Source organism: Rhinolophus sinicus, chromosome 6, assembly GCF_057876585.1.
Source record: "Rhinolophus sinicus isolate RSI-liver-muscle chromosome 6, RSI-T2T, whole genome shotgun sequence".
Classification (NCBI taxonomy): Eukaryota; Metazoa; Chordata; class Mammalia; order Chiroptera; family Rhinolophidae; genus Rhinolophus; species Rhinolophus sinicus.
Genome location: NC_142506.1, coordinates 62,974,494 through 62,998,280, shown reverse-complemented (window position 1 = coordinate 62,998,280; position 23,787 = coordinate 62,974,494).

The window sequence follows — 23,787 nt, the reverse complement described above, 5'->3', positions numbered from 1 at the left end:
GGTTTTATCATAAAGTAACACTTGAAATACCTACACATACATGCATTTTCATTAATTTCTTATCTTAATTTGCATTTGCTAAAATACATCATGTACATAATTTTCATTTCCATTTTTCATGTAAAAGCACTGTGGTGGTCCACAAGCATTCCAGGAAAGCACACACACACACACACACACACACACATAATCAAGTAGTATGGAAATGTATCTAAATTGACTGTCATAAAATGGAGCACACTATCACGGCCTCTGCACTTTCGAGGAGTTTCCTCTGAGGACTGGAAACATTTCTGACGTACAGTAAAAACCCTCCCATATCTGCACTATACATCTTGGAACAAGGCATTGTTCATTGATTTGGGGAGTATTTGCATAAAAGATAGGTTGAAAAGCAGATGTTCTAGTGCTTCTGACGTCCAAAGCATGGGTGTGTCTGCTTTTCCAACCTGTCTTTTCCTCATTAATCCTGCAAACTTTCCGTCTCGGGGTTGCTTCCCCCAAGTCTTCTCACGGGACTTGAGGAGTATGGTATAATTTCTATGAGACGAGGTCATAAAAGAACATACATATCCGTGCCCACAAACCACAAGGCCATAGAAAAGATGTAGAAATAAAAATAGAGGGATAACATGTGAATTAACCACTCAACGGGAAAGGGAGGTAGTGTTTTGGAAACTATGACTTTCAAGTATTAAATTAGGTCTTTCGACTGGGGCCTGACCGCCCTTCCCTTTCTGCTGCCTTCCCTTCTTTCACTATGCTAATTAACGTGCTTTGGTTTCTCTTACATAAATACATGTTTTCAATATTAAATTGAAGAAAATATTTCTCTTTAATCCGAATTTGAAAATGTGTGTTCAGAATAATGTATACGTTATTCTCTGGCGAGTAATTCTTGGTCTGAAGCTCAGACTGGCCCATCTCACAAGAGTCAGCATGGATAGAGACGGTGACAATTTAGCTGTGATGGCGGGCCGTGTAGGTCCTAAAATTCCATCCTTGTGTGAGCAGAGGCCACAGAGATAATTTGCATAGTGTTTGAAACGTGGCACTGAAGCATCAGAACTATCCTTTTTACATCAGGAAGTTTAGTGCAGGGTCATGTTCTACAGCTGTTCTTTAACTTTCTGGCCTAGCATCAAAGGCAAAAGTAACAGTTGTATATAAACGGAGCAGTCATCTCCCACAATGGCATAAAACTCAACCTTTGCAATACATCTACATATTTATAGATTTATATGTATGCAAATACTATCATCTATCTATCTATCTATCTATCTATCTATCTATCTATCTATCATCTATCTATCTATCATCTATTGACTAGTTACTTTGTTAAGCATCTTAGATTACAGTTGAAATGATACAGTCGTCTCATACTAACAAAATTTACGCTCCAGATCTGTATCCTCATTTTCCCAGGACATCAGGTTTTGGATGGCACTTGGACTAAATTTTCACTCTTGTTTGATGTCTTCCTGCCCTGCTTTCCACACCATCTTAGTAGTCTCAGAATGAAAATGTTTCTGAATCAATTACTTGTACATGGATTCTCATTCTGGGGTCCGATTTCCAGAAATCCAGTTTAAGATATTATGGAACGTACACACAAAGATTGGGCGTTCAGTTCTAAAGGACACATTTTTTAAGAAAGCCATTGTGATAAACATGACCTATGCCATGCTTAAAAGGGGGGTCTCAGTTTAACTTAACAAGAATTCTGGCAAGCAACACATCTTTCTTTTCTAAAAAAAATACTTTAAAAGTGTCAACTTGAAAAACTAAATGAAATACAACCCAGAAAGTGGTTTGGAGTAAGTAAATGGCATTCAAAAATATAATTGTCTAATTAAAATACATTAGTGAATTAAATGATATCACTGTAATGTATTGACAGTGACGATTAATGGCTTTGAATCAAGAACAATTTAGTGAATGCCATATGCAAAATACACGCCCATGTATTTATTATATAATTACCGCTTACATGTCTTTTCTAATCTTATCCTAATAAGATGCAAATGTATTTTCCATTTGGAAATATATAATTAATCTCTTGATCAATATTAAATCTATGGGAAAGTATTTTCCTTTGTCAGTCATTGGTGCTATAATTTGATAATGATAGCAACATAATTTGCCCAGACAAGCTTGAATTTCTGAGTCCCCATATATTCATTATTTGTCCTCTTGAAGTTTGCTTGTGGACATGTAATACTTTAAGTAAATTTTTTCTCCTCATTATTAATGGATCCATGTACTTAATTATGAATGCTTTTTCATTTAGTATTTTTTAAAAGCCTTTGTATTCTGTGATTCCTTTGACTAACATTAATTTATGGGAAATGCAAACATGATTCAGTCTTTCATGGGACAAGGAGATGAGATGACAGCTAATCAATGATTGACTTTGTTCTTAAGTTGTTCAACTGTCAAGGATAAAACATGTCAATCAGTGAAAACGAATGAACCATCGGTTATAATGACCTCAGCAAAAAAGTCACCAGTGTCCCACCAGCTCCCAAATATTACAGGTAAGCAAGAATTAGCACCATTGAGTGTTCAATTTCATTATCCTATATTTTATTTTAATTAACAAAAAGAAAAATTGAGTTAATTCTACCTCTCAGACCTATACATTGATTTTCGTATAAGCATCGTCCTGTCCTTGACTTAATAGTCAAGAGATTTTTAGCCCTTAATTATAATCATAGATTAAAATCCTACCAGTGTAATTCATGGAATGGTGAGAATGAGAATGGCCATGAAACTTTGAATTAGAAAACACTGCCACTTATGGCCTTGGGCAAATTAGTTCTGTTTTCTAAACCTCAGTTTTTCCATTTCTGCTTTGATGATTAATAATTCAAAACTCAAGGGTGTTTGGGAGTCTAAAGGAGACACATACATGAAAGCCTCTGACACAGATGCTACTCATAGGAGGAAAAGTAAATGAGTGAATGATTACTTGTGCAAGATTCACATTAATATAGTTCTTGGTATTAAGTGAAAGGTGTTACGTAGTTAAGATTAACCCATCTTTTCTGTAACAATTAATCCATATGCTCATGATTCAAAGAAAAGAACCAAAAACAAAACAAAGTAAAACTGTTCACTTAATATTACAAATTTTACATAAAAAGACACACACACATGCACATACATGCAGGAGACATAGAGGTTTCAATAAATAATGGAATGGCAGATCCCTGTTCCTCTGGAAGGTAAACCAAATCCTTGTCAAATCCCATGAATGCTGGGATCTGAAATTGATGCTACTTTACAAACTTTAAATCGTTTGGATTTTTTCAGATTGCTTTTGTTTACTTGTTTAAATTTTTTTTTTTCTTGATAACATATACATCCAAATGATTTCCTTAAAAAATATTTTTTATAAACATTTCAAGGTAGACACATTAATCTATCATATGAACACATACTTTTAAAAATGTTACTCCTTGAATTAACTCATTGAGCAATTTGCAACCTTGAAGCATATAATTCATCATGTGAAATGCCAGGCACTTAATCCCCCCAGGGGCCTGTAGTTCAAGGTTGTGAGGATGTGAGGTTTTGAGTATCATCGGGAGACAAAAAATGACAGAAACAGCCAAGCATTCTCCATCTTTGCTGCTGGACAGCCAACACATCTGGTTCTTGTCACAAGGCAATTTTTAGTGGCCACTGGAGCCTTTCAAATGGAAATCCAGTGACCTTGAGTACAGGCACTTTGGCAACAGCAGTACTTGTTCAGAAAGATCTTTGACTAATTTTGAAGTGGCTCAAAATGCTGTAATTTGAGGCAAATTTTCACCCATGGGTCAAGGAGACAGCAATTAAAAGTTAATGAAAGAAAATAACTGTTACTGTGGACGATTGGGAAAGCATGTATTGTTTGATACAGATAAAATTGTTATACACATGAAGGAAAAAAAAAGATGAAGAAGGGATTTGTGTAGAAAGGACATAACATCACATGGCTACACACCTCTGGTTCTTCTCTGCTGTTCCTGGAAATCAACGTATAGGAATTTTCTTTGTAGTGATACAGCCAGGCCATCCGGGGTTAGAAGCACAGCCAAGCTCATCTTGAATGTAAATAGAGTTATATTTCTAGCACATTCTCCCTTTCTTTTCCTGTGCCCCTTGATTCCCACCGTAGCTGTAACTTCCACAGATTCTAAGGTTAATGAAAAAAGAACAGAGCTCATTCTGCACTATGAGAACTTCAACAAAACGCACAGGACAACACAGGATCACACCGCCTCACGTCTGCTGGCATCGTGCACAGATTCAACGCATGCTTCGAGTCTATTCTGACAAAATTTAAATGTCTCCTTGCTGCCTCTTCTTTAACATTAAAATGACTTTATCGACTCCTTTTCCCATTACCATAAAAGCTCACTTCACTTAATAAGCAATGGTGGGTTTTTTAGGGGACAATGACCGAGGAGCTTAGAACAGCGTTTTCTCTTTCCATGAAGAAATATTTGTACGAAATATTTCATCTTCATGTAGATTCCTAGAGTCACAAGCATATAGCTCCAGCCCAGCAGCACTGGGTTACTCCCTAATGGATGCATACGACAGAATCATGGCACCAAAGGATATACCTTGGGCAGCATATGTGCCTATTGTATTGCCAGACATGATTCGAAAGGGCAATGTTTAAATGCAATGTGCCCCACATTTCAAACAGGGAAAATAAGAATTCCAGAGCCTACTTAGACCTTAAAATTAAAGAAGAATACATGAACATGTCATTGGAGGGACAATAACCATAACCCAAACTATTCAAAGAAGGGAAATTTGAAATTATCCCAATAAGGAAATAAAAAAGGGGGGAGGGGGATCAGAGAACAGGACAAACTATTAGCTGGCTTCCCATGTCTTTACTTCTTTATTTTAAATGGATTATCCCAGTTTAAAACTGAGTCTTTAACTACTTAAATCTTAAGAAACTGGAGGAACAGGAAAATATTTTGCAGACTCTTATTTTCCCTACCTAAACCATAATTTTGCAAAGGCAAAGAGCAAACATTACTGGGCCACATCCAACAATATGTTACTTTCACATGGTAAGAAGGGCAACACCGAATTTTATTGGGCTGGTAGGTATAGTTTTATTAAGTGATCTTAGAGAGTGTTCCCCTGTGTGCTGACAGAGATGAGGCACTATGTCCAGAAAAATGAACCCATAAGATAACACAAGTGCCATTACTTTTTTTTCTTCTTCTTCCTCTGGACACAACTTAATAAGCTACTGTCAGCTACACTACACACATCTTAGCTAAACACATTTCAAGACTGGCAACACATTTCAAGAGAAGCAAAAGCTTTGCACAAATTTTTTTTATTTTTTTTTATTTTATTGCCAGTACTGAAGATTCAGTCTTGGAGTATATTACTTATCATTTCAATCTAAGTGCTGAATGCATTCTCTAGCATGTATTGACATTATCCTCTTAGATAAATTCTTATGGAATAAACTGATTGAAAGCCAGTGACTGCCTGGGTGAAAAAAACAGAATGTGCAGTGATATGAGTAGTTAAAGAAGTCAGTAAGTCTTTACAGGAAATGTATTTTTGGAGAAAATGAGATTTCTAATAAAAACAAATTTTGACGTTTCCATCCAGTTTTTAAATGCTTCATCTCACCAATAAATAATAAATTTGAAGTTTTTTTCTGCTTGTAATACAAATTAAAAAATAATCATCAGGGATGATTCATGGAAGGTATCCGAAATAAGCAGACCAACAAATATAAAGTGATGATATATTCATAAGGCATATTTCACTAGTGAAATATTCTTTATAACTTGATAATTCCAAATTATTTGGCCATAATAAATCAGATTTAGAGGAAGAACTTTATCCAGTTCATAGAGTTCTGCTGAAGACTTTTCAAAAGAATACTTGGAAAGATTTTATTTATAAACTATTTTGAAATTATTTTTAATTGTGGTAAAATACATGCCATAAAATGTACAATCCTAACCATTTTTAAGTGTGCAGCTCATAAGTACAGTCATATCATTGTGCTATGTATCTTCATGATACAAATCTGAAACACTAAAGCCCGTTAAACAGCTCTCCATTCTTCTGTGCCCATGTCTCTGGCAACCATCTTTCTACTTCCTGTCTCTGAATTTGACTGTTCCAGGTTCCTCATATAAGTGGAATCATGCAATACTGGTCTTTTTCTGGCTGGCTTTTCTCAGCATAATGTCCTCAAGGATGATCCATGTTGCAGCATGTAACTGAATTTTCTATCTTTTTAAGTCAAATATATATGCCGCATTTTGTTTATCCATTCATGTATTGATAGACACTTGAATTGCGTCCACTTTTTGGCTACTGTCTTTATTAACATCGGTGTATAAATATATTGCCTACACTCTTATTTCAGTTGTTTAGGAGGGGGGGAGGTTGCTGGATCTTACGGTGATACTCTTCGTAGTTTTTTGAAGAACCAATGCACTGTTTTCAACAGTGGTGGCACCATTTTATATCCGAACAGATATGAGATGGTCTCTCACTTTTGAGTTGCATTTCCATGATGGTTAGTGATGAAGAATGACTTTTCATCTATTATTGGCCATTTGTATATCTTCTTTGAAGAAAAGTCTATTCATGTTCCTTGCCCCCTCTTTTTTTATTTTTAGTGTTGTCATTGATACTGTAATTTCTAACCAAGAATGCGTTGTTTTGCAATCTTCAATCTTTATTGATTTGATTCCTTTTAGAGCAGTTTTAGTTTCACAGCAGGACTTCAGGGAAGGTACAGGGATTTCCTAGGTAGCCCCTCGTCCCCACACATGCACAGCCTTCCACATTATCCCACCTGAGTGGTACTTTTGTTTCGATTGATGAGCCTACAGCAACATGGCATTATCACCCAAAATCCACAGTTTACACTGCAGTTCTTTCTTGGTGTTGTCCATTCTGTGTTTGTACAAATGTATAATGACATTTCTCCATCATTATAGTGTCATACAAAGTATTTCACTGCCCTAAAAGTCCTGAGTTCTGCCCATTCATCTCCCCTCCTCCAAACCTAGCAACCATTGATATTTTTACTGTCTCCATAGTTTTGCCACTGCCTGAATGTCACATAGTTGCAATATAGTATGCAGCTTTTTTTCAGATTGACTTCATTCACTTAGTAATATGCATTTAAGGTCCCTCCATGTGTTTCATGGGTTGATAACTCATTTCTTGCCTGGATGTACCACCATTTATTTACCCATTTACCTGCTGAGGGATAGCTTAGTTTTCAGTTTTTGGCAATTATCAACAGAGCTGCTATAAACACATCCATGTGAAGGTTTTGTGTAGACATGTTTTTAAGTGCTTTGGAGAAACAGCAAGGAGGGCAACTGGTGGGTCACATGCTGATATATTTCATTTTAGATGAAATTGCACACTGTCTTCCAAAGTGGCTGTATCATTTTATAATCTCATCAGCAACAAATAAGAGTTCTGGTTGTTCCACATTCTGGTCAATGTGCCCGATTTCAGCTGTTCTAGTGGGTATGTAGCAGTATCTCATTGTGGTTTGAACTTGTATTTTATTGATGACATAGGATGTGGAGCATCTTTTCATCTGATTATTTGCCCTCTGTATATCTTCCTTGGTGAAGTGCTGTTATGATCTTTGGCACATATTTTACTTGACCATTTTGTTGTCTTACTGTTGAATTTTAAGAGTTCTTTACATGTATTGGATAACACTCCTGCATTAGACTTGTTTTTGGTAAATATTTTCCCCCAGTCTATGGTTTGCCTTCTCATTCTCTTGGCATGGTCTTTTTTCACAGAGCAGTTTTATATTTTAATACAGTCCAGCTTATCTATTATTTCCTTCATGGATTGTCTTTGGTGCTGTATCTAAAATGTTTTGCCCATACCCAAGGTCATGTAGGATTTTTCCAATGTTACCTTCTAGGAGCTTTATAGTTCCAGGGATTTGATTTTGATTTCCCCTTTGATTTCTGCACAGGCAATGTCACTCCAATGTCATACCCTTTGAAATACTCTTTTATATAATATTCAGGTAAATGGCCATGTATTCCTTTGGAGAAGTAATGGAAGGACAGTTACTATACATTGTGGAGTTTCAGCGTTTTTAATCATGAAGATTTGGCCTCCCTTTCCAAAGATGAGATCCAGGTTTGAAAACTGGGTCAGTTCCAGAAACTGGACAAAAGATATGATTTCCGAAGCCACTGATGACTTTCTGCTCAGCCATTCTTGATAGTTTGGGTTATAAAGGTTAACATCCAGCTTATGTAGGTTCTAGCAACACTTGATTTCCGTCTGGCCTTGTGAGTTACAACGGTGAATACAACCACCTTCCCTTTCAGTTCAGAATCCTATTGTCACCAGACTGAGTTTTACAGTAGAATCTTTATTGTCAGCACATGACTGAGAAACGACAGCTCACACTTAGCTTCTCAACAATACTGGAACATTCTATCCATCAAATTTTTATAGCACTAGTGAGCTGAGTGGTTTCTTGAGTATCTCACTAAGCAAATCCATTCTAATAGGCTCAGCTCTCTGAGTTTGTTTCTTTCTCAAAACTTTGTCACAGTCTCTCTCTCTCTCTCTCTCTCTCTCTCTCTCTCTCTCTCTCTCTCTCTCTCTCTCTGTGTATGCACACATGTATACCCTTTTGATGGGGGCCATCCCAGAAGTATGTTAGGTTTGGCTGAAGGTGCTCTTCCAAGGATGTGAAGTCCTGAATCAGAGCAGTTTAGGAAAGAATGTATATGAAAGTTAAACACACACACACACACACACACACACCACAGAAATGTAGCCTGTGCAAAACAAAGCTCAGTTTTGACTCACCATGGCCGTGTGCAAGATGGCACTGCTGCTATGGTGGCACTTGTTATGTGGAGAGAGGGACAGGCAGAGGCTGTGCGGTATTCTGAGAAGTGATTTCCTGGGCACATCAATAGTCCTGTATCTGTTAGAAGGAGGCATATTCCACAAACCAATGATCTCAGTATCTGCATGGCTTAAAACAACAAAGGTCTATCTTCTTCTTAGATGGTACGTCCCCCTCCACAGCGGGGGGCTCTGATCTTTGTCCTCATCTGGGATGAGAACTGAGAACAACCTCCAGCATCTGCTCCTTAGCTGTCACTACAGCAGAGGAAGGAAACTGTAAGCCACACACTGGGCCGTCCAGGCTTCTGCTTGTGGTTTACTGGCTAAGGCGAGTGACATGTGTCTGTCGAATTTAAGAAGGAGGAGAGATGAGTCCTCCAGTGTATCCGGAAGAAAAATAGGGGGAGATATTGAGGAGAACAGTGATGGAGTCTACTTTGGGCTCAGTGTATTGTGGAATCTAACTTCTAAATCATGCCAGACTAGCAACGTATTTTAAGAAAAGTGAATTCGTTATATTTTGTGTTCATATTATAAAGGTATATTTAAAGAAGAAAAATTGAATTATCCCTTGTGCCGAAACAAGAAAGAAACCTTTTTTCCTCTCTCCCTTTCTTTGGAGCATTTTCTTGGGAAAAATGTGTAAAATCTTTTTCTGTTTCTTTGATATTCAGTAATACTTTTTAAAAGCTAAATGGACCTCTTACTAGTTTTACAACTTAGCAGCCATCTCTTTGAAAAGTAAATATTAAGGAAAACAGCATTGCCACATTATAACTATTTGTCATGAAGATGGAGCAAGTTTTATTTTCCTTTGGCTAAAGACAATTAACTAGCACAGATGGCCATCCAATTACCAGGTAAATTCACATTAACTGTGTACAGCAAATGATGCTGTCAAATCCTCTCGTAGGAGGGACACGTTATCATTTATCTTGCGAATGTGCATGGAATGATTGCATCTGCCTGGCCCTGGAAAGGGGTGCGATTTCCTCTGTCTTTGCAATCTCATTAGCGGATCGCCAGTGATGCCTAACACACGAACACTTTTGCTCAAGGCTTATTCAATAATAGACTGTTTTCTTTCTTTTCTACACTTGTAGAGAGATTTTCTTGGGTTGGCAGCAAATTTTACCTTTATTTTTTCCCCACAGAATGAAAAAATATATATGTGTGTGTGTGTATATATATATATATATATATATATACATTCGTCATAGTCATGTACACACATATGTAATGTACATATATATGTATATGAGATTTGTCTGGGAGGCAGTAACTAATGACTTCTCTACGAAAATCGTTTCCTCTTAATAGCAGCCGTTGTGTTCACACTGCATGTGAACTAAGAACACAGTAATAATATATAAGTCTAAAACAGTGTAAATAAAATGATAAAAACCTAATGTGTGCATGTATTAGCAAATGATACGTATAAATACAGGGAACCATGACAGTAATATCCATAATTAAATTATAATCACTCCATACTTTGTGCTAGATTTATATGAAAATAAATCACCTACATGATAAAGAAAGCACGCATCATTAGAGGTGACATATGCGACTGCATACATGATACATGTCTGTATGTATTTTGTCATGTCACTTTTTCTTTAGCTTCCATCTGGGTCAGTACACTGAGAAGCATCAACACGGGGAGAGAGTAGTGATTCTGTCTGCTTCCTCCCGCCAGGGCACCGCAAGCTGCATTCCTCCACTGAAAGCCACGGCTATTCTCACGTGGTGGGCTCTGCACATCTCTTTTGGTTTTGCTTACTATCTGTCCCCTCTTTCCTCTTTGGATCTAGAGGTACAATGGCTCCCCATTGTAATTAGACCACACACTTGATTATTTCTTCGGTGGTTTCATGACACTCTGTTTGAATTCTTGTAAATAGTCCTGTTTATCAAACAGAGTGAGCCATGCAGTTGAAAAAACCTCATCTCCCAGCAACATGGTGCTGCTTTCAGATTATACCCTGAGTTCACCTACTTTCCTCCTGCCATGATCACAAGCCTTCAGCACTTGCAAGTTGGAGCATATTTGTCCTTGGAGTAACTAGCTTAAAGTTCTATGTATTCGTTTTCTCCGTCTGGAACTTGCTGCCCCAGATATAGACTATTCTGTCCCAGTTAATATTGACGGTTTATATTTACATAACAAAACACATTCTGTACATGACTTTATGTCATGCTGGTTTGGATGTTCATCATAGAGCTGAAACAGGAGAAATTTTTTTATAATCAGTTCTTCCTCTATGCAAAATACAACTGCCACTGCTTTAAGGCAGAATTTTTTTTCCCCCTACTTGCTTCATGCCAAATGAAGTTCTTGAACTAGTACATGAGCTTCTTTTTTTCTTCTATACTCTGCCAAGTAATGAGACTCAAAAAAACGATGTAAATTCATTAATCTCATAAAGCAATTAGTGTAAAATCCAATGCCTGTTAAATTATTTCAAAATGAATTAGTTACAACATAACATTTAATTTTCATGATAACCCTCATTTATTTACACAATTTTGATTAAATAAATGCAAAGATGCAATATATTAAACAGAGCAGCCAAAAGCTTGTTCATATCTTGCAAAAGTTCCTTTGATGACCTACGGTTAAGTGAATTAATACATGTAAGATATTTAGTACATTGCCTGCCAGATAGTAAGTAATCATGGATGGTGCATTTCTCCTTCTTTTACCCACTGTAGATAGTGAAATGGCTTGTTAAGAATGAAGTGAAATTAAAAAAAAAAAAAAAAAAGAAAAGAAAAAAGAAAAAGAAAAAGGAAAAAAAAAAGCATGAAGTGAAATCCCATTCTAATGCAGCCTGGAGCAGGCTCATGTCATCTCTCTCTTGAATAAAAAAACTGAAGGCGTAAAACAAACAAAAAAACCTCTAATATTTCTCTTCCTACCTCTCTTAGCTTGTTTCCTTTCAAAATACTTACACCACTTTAGGAGTGAAAAAGACGTTGTTAAGTCATGGGGAGGTAGCCATCTTTGAGTCAGAGGTGGGAGTAACCCACAGTGGTTTTAAATTTCTTTCATGATTTGACAATCTTGCAGGTCTTCAGTCAATCAAATATTTAGTAAGCACTTCTGCTGTGATATAAAGGATGAGGGATATACTATAGCACCTTAGAGTGTAGAAAGAGTATGATTGCAATGAATGGTTAATATAAACATCAGCATACTTTCCATGAGAAGAACTGGGTTATCATAAGCCTTAGCTGTATCACTTAGCCAAGTTACATACCATTTTACATCTTGATTTCCTCCTGTACCATATGAATTATGGTGAATGTGATGAATGTGACAATGATCACATTCTTATATTTAATTAGTGGCTTGTGGTTCATAGCTGACCTGACTATAAAAATCCAATCAAGTAATATATGTGAAAGAACTACAGAGTATTTCATGTGTTACCCATAAATACTGGTTTGCTGCTTTTATGGAACTAATGTTTAGTTAGCTGCATAAAAATTCATTTGAGAAAAATATTTTGATGAGGTTTTGTATTGAGTTGGGGGTATGTTTGGGGTAGTATGAAACATGGCTGGAGACAGAAGATGGTAGGATAGATAAGAGTCAACACTGCAATTACATACTGTTTTCATGGTGTCTATTACAATAAATGCATTATTTAAAAGTTATGTATAGTTCTGTTTCCCACCATGATGCAGTAATGTGTCTCGGCTTTACCTTCTGCATGCAGCTGTGATACTGGAGAATGCGGTAGTCATGTTCTAATGCCAAAGGCCGTTCAGCACAACACTACAATTTTTGAGAGAAGGGAAGTATGAAAGGTGAGGTCCACACTGGGCCCCGATTTCTGCCTGGGGCACTTTCCATATGACACAGCAGGAAACACAGCACAATCAGCGAGCAGCAGTATCACTGAGTAGAAGGAACAGACGCAGGAGTTCCGAGCTGATGAGGCAGCTGGAATTAATAGGAGAGGCGACCACTGAACAGGAAGCCACACAAAGAAAGCTCAAGAACTCTGCACAGGGCTCTCCTTGGATCTTTCGTTGAGTAAAAAGCCGCACATGCAGAGGGCTATGAGTCAGCTACTGGCAGCCTGAATGAGGATTCAGGAGAATGAACACAGCTGTAGGAAGTTAGAATTTTCACCAAGAATAGTGGCAAGACCTCATGGAATACACCAGACACTCCACTGAGACTCAAGAAAGACCATGAAGAGAAAGGCCGCTCTAGTTCTGGGATAATGGTCCTCAAATGGGGGCAGTTATGTTCACTAGGCGACATTTGGAAATGTCCAGACATATTTTGGGGTTGCCATAAAATGGACAATGCTATAGGCATGTAGGGTGGTGGAGGCTTGGGATGCTGCTAAACATTCTGCAAAGAATCATCCTTGCCACAGTGTCATCAGCGGTGAGGCTGAGAAACACGGGGCTACTCTAGACACACCCAACAAAGCAACAGAATCCAGACTGCTAGCAGTGTATTGTCTCTGATTTCCTCCACACCATGAAAATAGTACATATGGGATACCCTAGTCAATGATAAAGTGTCCATAGAAACTTCCTCGGCTCTAGAACGCTGAGAAATACACGTGTTGTTGACACCACCCAGCCTATCCTGTTCAGTTCAAGCAGCCCCATCTGACTGAGACTGAGGCCAGAATGTATTTCCACATCAAGAACGTCCACTCTCTATGCACATGCGTGTATGTATGCGAATCCAGGAATGCTCAGGCTCAGTTAGGCTCGGGAACTCTTCTGCAGGCTTTTTCTTGCTACTGTCTCCATAACTGCAAGTGGCCCAGATCCCTCTCAAAGTATGGAGACGAACCACACTGATACTACCATTGGTAGGACTCATAAAACCTCACTCAGAAATATTAATTTTTAAACCTAGCATCCCTCAGGCGCATCCGATATGATGGGAAATAGAGGGGCTGTTACTCCGTTGAGTGGACATTATGTTGGACCCCTCCCTGCCCAATTTTTAATACCACCTCATGATACAGCCAATTGTTTCAAATATTTCAACCTCAATTTTGAATTCTTTGGCTGTTGGGCTTAGCATAGAGGTGAGGACATCGTGAAGCGTTGTGCTCTCCGTTGGTGTTTTATATAATCGGGCATGAGTCTGGTTATAGGCATGAGTCTCTTCTGCTATTTTCCCTCCTCCTGGCCCCACACAACTGCTCAGAGGCAGAGCGGGCATCCTTAATATTCTACCTCTGATTGCTCTCAGCATATTAATGCCAATTTTCTATTTTTCCCCCTAAGGTATGTCAAACACTTTAAAAGAAGAGTGTTGCTTAATCTTTTAAAATTACTTAATCCTACATTAAGAGGAATAATTATTTCCCAATCCTTTCACCTTTATCACCTCGCTCCCCAAACCCTAGGATGTAAAGTACAGCATACAGAATATGGTCAGCAATATTGTAATAACTATGTACAGTGCCAAGTGGGTACAAGACTTATTGGGGGGATCACTGCATACATTGTATAAATGTCTCACCACTATGCTGCACATCTGAAACTAATATAAAATAATATTCCACTGTAACTGAAAACAAAATAAATATTTTTTTTTTAAATGAGGAATAAGTATGACCCCCTCAATAGCCATACTTACTGCTTCACTCATGAGCCTATTTAGATAAATTAATCCACTACTCTGTTGATGGGACTTCACTAAGACCAAACCTCAAACCAAACAAACCAAAACTCAAGGCTGAGATTTTACAACAACCATCAATACCAATTTATAAATGTGCTTGGAAAAAAGAAACTTCCAATTTTACTGATGCCTCTTGTATACAGAATTAACAATGAAAGTGAAGTTTTAGACCAGCATGATTATTATATAATGTAATAATCACAATAAAATGCCACACACACACAAACACAAATATGCATGAATTTATTTTTTATAAACCCATTCTAAAACAGCCATTTTGTTTTTGGAGCAGGGGTGTGAAACCATCACTTGGTGTGTGTGACTTATGTCTGTCCCTGTGACTGGACAACAGGAGATGGTTCAAGAGCGTGACTACAGTGTGACACAATTCACGTGTTCAGTCAGATTCCTGCAGGTGCTTGAGAATAAACGATATGTTCTTTCAGGTACTGTCTTTCTATTCCCAGCACAGATTAGTTAGAAACACTCAGAGGCATACCATCCCAGGGGCAAGTACGTGTTAGTTACTGAGGTGGGATTAACCAAAGAGTTTTAGGAAATTGATATGAGGTAACAGAGATGTCTGTCCCACCACTTCTAAGAACCCATGACATTTTTCATTTGACGGAGGAATCTGGTCCTTTTAATGGGTACTGACAGATGTGTATATACATGGTCATCTCTCCCTTTTCTACAGTTAACATGAAAAAGGGGGAAAAGCACTGGCATTCCACAGGAAAAGGGCTTTCGAAGCCTCTGTGGGAAATAAGAGAATCAACCCTGAGCCAAACGTGTTCCTCATACACTTCAGCTGGACGCAGAAGTCAGCACCAAACGGCTGGGTACAAAGTTTACAACAATGATTTAACTCTGTTCTCTTAGCCAGATCTTGTCGAGAGGAAAAGAGAGCCAGTGGGACAGATGATTCTCATGGGTGCTCCAAGGACACTCACTTCAACTGTTGTAGTTTTCTGGAGTCTCAAAGAATTAAAAAAAAACAAAAAAACTCTCATTTGAAAACTTGCAAAATGACATCAGCGAGTACATGGAGACAAGGAAACCAGCCTCAAAATATTATATAATAGAAAAGCTTATTCGAGCCATGAAAAATGATTTATCTCTGAGAGTACAGGAGACCCAGTAGGTTTTCTTTTCTTTCCTTCTCTTTATTTCCCCCTTTATTTTGCTTTTCAAAATATTTTTTTGTTTGCTTGTTTAATAACCAAATTTATCTAATAAACTTAAATTGCCTGAAACATCATCAATAAATCGAATTCTGGAATTTTCCAACTTGAAAACTTCCTACAGTCCACCATCATTAAATTAGGCCTTATATACTGATAATTCCATATTAACAAAATGTAAAATACCAGGAAAACTGGTCTCATATTGCACCATCAGAAAACATTCTATGGGGTAAAGCAGAAGCATTAGAATACCGTGGTTTCAAAACCAAAAAGAACATATGAAAAATTACACAACTATCTAGTCATTCACTCAGATCATATCTTTGATTTGAATACAATAAGAGAGTCAGCAATCCAATTTTTGGTTCTCTGCATAATCCATGCCGATGCTCCTAAAATATTAGATCTTCATAAGTTTGGTATTGTAGCTTACAGCAACTAATTTCACCTTCTTGTCACCTTATTCATGTATTTAATATAGTGTTAGAAGCTATTAGATAAGTATATACTGAGTGTGCTATGGGAGAACGGGAGAATTAGACATAACCTGGGGATTCAAGAAAACCTTTCTGAAAACAATAATGCTTAGGCTGAGTATTGAAAGATGACTAAGAGGTAATAAGAAAAGAAATCTATTCAAGGAAATAGAAGGAGCTTACAAAATGAGCTTCACAATTTTTATGTTTGTTCATCTAATGCTACATAACAAATCACTGCCACCCCTTTTAACATGACCGTCTTCTTTTCGCTCACAATTCTGTGAGTCATTTTGTCAGGGGTTCACCTGGATCAGTGGTGACTCCTAGGCTCCCTTTTCTGCCTGCACATGGTCTGGAATGGTTGGTACAATGGGGGCCGCCATTCTGGTTCTTCCTTATTCTACAGAAGGCTAACCCTGGATTTGGCCTCCCGTAGAATAGGGGTAACAAAAGAATTCCCGGGACTAGGAAGAGGCCAGTCAATGTTGGAAAGCTAGAGTCTACACAGAATCTAGGTGGCATAGTTACATGGAGGCATGAATCATTAGGGATCATTTTTAGGCACAAGAGATGGGGTTGCTATGGAAGGATTAAGACAAGCAGGGCCTTGTGTGTTATGATAATGGGCTTAGGTTCCATACTTGAAGAAGCTGAAAATCACTGAAATGTCTCTAGGAAGAATAATGTCTAATAATAATATCACATCTCTAATAGAATAGGAAGGGTCAACAATAAAGACTCTCAGATGACTATTTAAGGAGATGGTATTAACAGAGAGTCTTCCTTTTTTTTTTTTTTGAGAGTAGGACTTATATTAGTTTCTTTGTTCAGTATAACTAGATAGGTTTATTCTTGATGATATCTTATATTACACAACTTTCGATTTTATTTACCTGTCTATTTTATATTTGAGAAATGCTATAAACTGAATGTTTCTGTCCCCCCCCCCCCCCGCCCAATATTCACAACATTTTGAAAACAAGCAATGTGATGGTATTTAGAGGTGGGGCCTTTGGGAGATGATTAGATCATGAGGGTTGAGCCCTCATGAATGGGATTTGTACCCTTATAAGAAGAGACCCTAGACAATCCCCTTGTCCCCTCCACCACGTGAAGACACAGTCGAGACAGCAATCTAGAAACAAGGAAGAGGGTCCTCATCAGATGGTGAATCTCCTGGCATCTTAACCTTGGACTTCGCAGCCTTCATAGTATGAGAAAGACAATTCTGTAGTTTATAAGCCACACATTTAATGGTATTTTGTTATAGCAACCTGGGCGATTTAGACAGTGATTAATAATAGGTCTCAAATATGACCGTGATTAATGTTTTGGTACGTTTTAGGAGTGTCTACTTTTTAGGTGTGCACATGCTAGACTCTAATACTGAACTGCTTGACTGATGTCCAATATATATGTTCACAAGTATCCCTGATATGTATGTGTGTGTATATATATATATATCCATATATATATGTGTGTGTATATATATATATATATATATATCTCAAAACAAAGGTATGATGATCTATTCATATATACGTATATATGAATAGATCATTATACCTTTGGTTTAAAATATTCTGAAACAGGTCTAAGTGAATTTCCAGTTACTATCTTCAATTCCCTTTCCTCTCAGCACAGCTGGAGCCCATCAGCGCCTTTATTGGCCAGCTGTCTGCACAACCATCGCACATACTGATTTTTGTCTAGCAAATAATAACCAAGGAAATAGGACAATAGACATATCTCAAGGACATTTTTGATTCATTTATCCTTGTCTACACATTAAAAGATTTCTTAAGTCAAGTATTATTTTGACTTCAGAAACTTTTCTGTATCAAACATTACTCTTTTCCAATAATTTTTACCTGACTTTGCTTAAATGAAAACATTGGAACAGTAATTTTAAAATCAAGCGTTTTTACAATGAGTAATACAAGTCACCCTATAAATTATGAATAATAAGGACAAAGCATTCATTTCTATTAGAGAGTGGGTTAACGTATGCTTCAGAATCCAAGTGTCTATTCCAAATCTCATATTTCTCTCCACACATAGAAACTAAAAAGTAAATAAACTTTTTTAATAATTAAACCTAAATGCTTCTCAAAGTTTTGTGTTAGACTTCAGATTATTAATTTCTAGTTTTGAATTATTACTTTTTTTTTGTACTCTGGAGAAGCAGTAAAATGCTGTTTGGATATGACTCTTTCGTGTCTCATTTTTAATTACTTCACATTTTAAATTTCATATAATGCAAAACATTTTAGTATAAAATACTTATGCCTTTTTTATTATTAGAGATTTAGACTTAACTAAACCTTTAGGACTTTGAAGCCACTCAGATTTTGAGATTGCTTATAATTGCAGTATAAAGTCGGCAGTCTTTGAGAGGAAAATAAATATTATTAAATTTAAAAATAAGGGTATTTTGAGAAAACAATTTACTGAACTCTTTTCCTATAGCATTAAATTCATTGAATAATCTTGTATCTAATAAATCATTCATTTGCTTAGAAATATTTATTTAGCAGCTTTTCTATATCAGGAATTCATCAGAGAGTCTAACAGGAAAAAAAAAAATCCAAGAAAAACTCTCTAACTCCATAAAGCTTATGAATTGGAGGAGGCAGGCAATTAACAGTAAACCTAAAACATTTTAAAATTATATGGTATGTCAGAAGTACCAAATCAAAAGTAGAAGAGTGTGGGAGCCAGTGCGATTAGAATGGAGTTAGAAATCGGGGGTAATTAGTAGGATGCAAAGTCTCAGACTTAAGGTCATGGCTTGGTGGGAACTGTCATGTAAGAAATTATAGGCAATAATAAGGATTTTGACTTTAATTTGAGTAAGATGAAGTATCATGGTAGTTGTACAAGTGAAGTTTCATAGTCACCTAACTTCTGTTTTATGAAGTCCAACCTAAGCTGTATTCAAAATAAACTAGAGTGGGGGGAAGTAAGTGGAAGCAGAAAGAATGGTAGAGACATTTTGTAGCATCTAAGACAGATCACGATGGCCTAGACCAGACTTCTAGTAGTAGAGCTGGTTAAAAATAGTGGTATTCTGGATATATTTTGAAGAGAGGGTCAAAACAGTATCTGTGAGCAGATCAGCTGTGTATTATGAGAAGAAGACATGGGTTAGGCATCTTTGCAGAATATTTGGTCCTGTCAATAACATCCGTGGAGAAATTTGGTCCACGCCAAAGGTTCTTTGAAAGTTGGTCCTGTTTCTCATTTGTTTGTCTATGAGTTTCAATAGAAACTCATAGACACAGATAATAGTTTAGTGGTTGCCAGAGGGTAAGGGGGGTGGGGGTTGGGGGGTGGGAGATGAGGGTAAGGGGGATCGAATATATGGTGATGGAAGGAGAACTGACTCTGGGTGATGAACACACAATGGGATTTATAGATTATGTAATACAGAATTGTACACCTGAAATCTATGTAATTTTACTAACAATTGTCACCCCAATAAATTTAATAAAATAAAATTAAAAAACAAACAAACAGAAAGTTGGTCCTGTTCAAAAGAGCCCATAAGACTTATTTATCCTTTTGGTTTATAAGATTAATACATTGACAAATATACTATCCTGTTTTGTTGGTCCAATAATTGTGTTGCTCCTGTACTGGCTGTAATAACTCTTCTTTGCCTTGGTAGTTTGTTGGTAATGGCACAGGGGTTAGGTAGAGGGGTCAGTGTGGAAGGAAACATCTCCATTTCCTGGATAGGCATTGGTTTCTATCCGATGCATTTCAACAGCATCCCATCATTGTTTTAGTCTTCATTCCTTATTATAACTGCTGAGTCACTTGTCTGCGTACTTACCCCTCTGCATGCTAAGCTACTTGACATCAGAAACAATGCATTGCTCCTTTGTTTTCCTATTTGCAGCTCCTACTTTCATCAACACAAAGGTACAAAAAGGAACACATACAAGATACTGCCATTAGTTATCTTGACACATGAAGGGGCATCCTTATTTTTTTTTAGGATCCTGTCTTAGAATCATAAATGCAGTTCCAAAAATGTGTTAAACTATAGGATAAAGTTATTACCATGTAATGGAAATAAATACTCTTAAGCTCAACAAAAAATCTATATTAAAATTGCAGCAGAAAATGGTAGAACCAATCTCAACAATAAAATATCAGATATATCATTTTCTTATCATGACAAAGTAGACCCCTCTAACCTGTACGCCTGCTATGTCCTGTTAGTTCAAAAGAGGTCTCTTGATGGAAGAAAACACTGCACAAAAAGTGAGAGAAATGTATACACAGCAGCGATTTACATTTTCATGGATTATTTATCATTTCGAGTGTCTTGTGCCCTGAGCAGATATGCACTGATAAAATATTACTGAATACCGACAGGATGGGATAAAGTAGCTTCAGCTCTTTACCAGGGGGTAACCTAGGGCAAGTGCCTTGACCTTCTGGCTGCACTTTACCAGTTTTAAGATTAGAACTGATGTGTGATCCACTCCACAGGGTTGTCAGGAGGATTCAATGAAATAAAAACAGGAAATAATATCTGTGAAACTTAGTAACAGCATTTGCTTAATACATGTTAGTTGATTTTTTTGATTAAGAATGATACAATTATTTATTTCCTTCTGGCTCTACACCTACCAGGTAACTCCCCTCGAACATTCTGGGAGATCATGCTCTTAGCTTATTTAAAGTCCTAGCCCAGGCACCTTCATTCGTAGGTGTCATCTGAGGCCTTGGGTAGAAAGAGGTCCTCTTCAGGCATCTCTGCTTATGCCTTCTTATGAGGAGAAGAGGGAAAATCTTGAAGATACTTTTTACCCACTCCGACTCAATACTCAGAACTTTTCCATTCCTATCCCTCCCAGTAGTGATACACCCCAATACTCACCCCCAACGCAGGGTCCCTAAAACTGCTGGACCCTTTTGTTCAGGGCTCCCTCAAAAGTAGCACCATCTGTGCTGATCCACCTTTCCCTACACTGGAATAGGGGGTGCTGGCCTTTCTTCAATGTTAATCTCTCACTTACACCATTGCAGGAAGTGATTAAATTCTTCACTTCATTTCTGACTTGCTTTAACTGACTACTCTGCCATTTGGCAGCTCTGCCCTCCCCCAGCTCAGCTGAGCTCCTGACACCTATAAAAAAAAAAAAAAAAAAAAAAAAAAAAAAAAAAAAATTCAAAGCCAGAGGTTTATACTTTTCTATTCCTGTATTTAAATAAAATTACAGTGAACAAAATGTAAACACAAACAAACAATGTAAACAATGTATTTTACTTCATGGGTGTTCTTATACAGTATCATTTTTAACAGTATAGAGTTTTAACTTAATAACGCTTATGAAAAGAGTTTCATGTTATAGCAAACATTCCTTCTGGCTTAATGTTAATATCTGCAAGTGGATATGTTGGGAATATACACATCTTCTTTATGAGAGGGGATATGCTTTCTTATTTGGAGCCCCATCTAGGATTCTCATCCATTTGCTGATTCATTTATTTATTTAAAAACTTGGTAGAGTAAATATCTTGCCAGCTGCTACTCTTATTGCCGGATACATAGCTGTGAGGCAAGACAGAAAATATGCCTTATCTCACACGTTTTACATTTTAGTGGAATATGGAGAAGGACTGTTGGGACTCAAAAAAGCAATATTCTACTGATCAAAGCAGTATCAGTCAAGCTCTGATTCCAGGGGAGGAAACAGACACCTTATCTCCATGAAAACAATGTGAAATAATTGGTAGGTTTGTTTTGGTTTGCTTGTGTGTTTTATTGTGCCATCCCAGGATTACTGAGGAAATTGAAATTGCAACATTACAAGGTTGAAATTTAAGGTTTAAGGAATTTGGAAAAGATCATTTATGATCAGACCCCAAATCTGAGATTTTTTGTGTGTGTTTCTCTCTGATAATTTTCCTGATGTTTCCCACTACAGAAGAAACTGTAAAACCCATGCACAGGAAGAAAGACTCTGTGAGTCTTGAAATGTTCCCGTCCCCGCTAGGCAGGACTTGCTCAGGGGTCTCGTCAATACAGTTGCATTCCTCTGAGAGAGGAGATGGCATAGGGGGGCTCATGCCACTTCAGAACATTGACATTCTGTGTATAAATGCAGTGTTAAAGTGTTTCGATTACATATTTTAGTTGAGCACTCATACACAAATTAGAAACCTAAATTGAAGATGTTTCTTTTGTTATCTGACAGGTAACCTATTAAAACAGGCTTTTCCTTCCATAACAAATTTATGTTTTATCAAAGAGCACTTGTAGAACTCATTCTTGTATTTCCAGTAGTCTAATTATACCTTAATTCTACGATCACGTTTTACCTGTTTGAATTAAAGAACCTAATTTCATATCCTTTGATATATATATATATATATATATATATATATATATATATATATGCATGTGTATTCATACTTGTTAAGTTATATGTATACAATTCGTTGATACTTGTAGAAGTCATTTGATTATGACTTTTTCAAGGATGGTATTAAAACTAGGCAACAAAAATGATTTTATATATTATCTGTGTTTACTTTTTGTAAGAATAGATTAAAATTGATCACCTTAGTTAACTTATTTGATGATGTAAGATAATCTCTATTTCTAAATTATTTTTCTTTAAACAAATTACCTTTGGTTTGCAATTATATGAACAGATTTACATTTTATATGAACTGAAATCATTAGATTCAGGAACCATTTTGTATCAAAAACCTATTTTTACTACTGTAATTATATTATCTTCTCATCTCAAAATGATCCATGATGCAGAATTTTATTTATACATGATGGCTGGATTTATTTTAATCTAATCACAGATACTTATATTAGGAACATAGTATTTATTAGCTAATTTTATTTTCTTTGTGGTTATATCTTTCTGAAATTACTTTTCTACAAAACATAAGTCAAGAACTTTCAGAACATATGTTGAAAGGTGAAAAATACTATTTCTAAGTAGAAAGTATTTTTAATTTCAGGTATTTCTGTAAAGGGTTAAGGTTATGTGAATGTCATCTCTTTATGAAGTATTACACTTTATTACTAATTTTCCTCCACATCAAATCAAACACTGCATATGGTTATAACATTGATTTCTTAATTTTATGAAAATTGCCCTACCAACAGCTGGTCTCCTGAACAAATGAATATGTCGATGGCTGATTACAGAGAAATGAAATGCTATTCTTCAAAGGTGCATCAATTCACATTCAAATTTAGCCCCATAGTAGTGTGGAATGCTTATTTAATATTTTTATTGATATGAAATTGAATGCTTTTGGAGATATATCATACACACTTTAGAAAAAAAATAGGACTGAAAGAATTCAAATTCAGGATTCTTGTGGCACATCTGCTTTGAATGTGATGATTTATCAAGAACGGCATGAATCAACTACTAATAAAATTTGTCTGAAGCATCAGACAATACTGTATTATCATACTAACATATTTAGGGTCCATTTTTTAAAATATTTATTCAACTTGTAAAAAATTAAAATTTGCATTAAAAATCAGGAAGCCCTA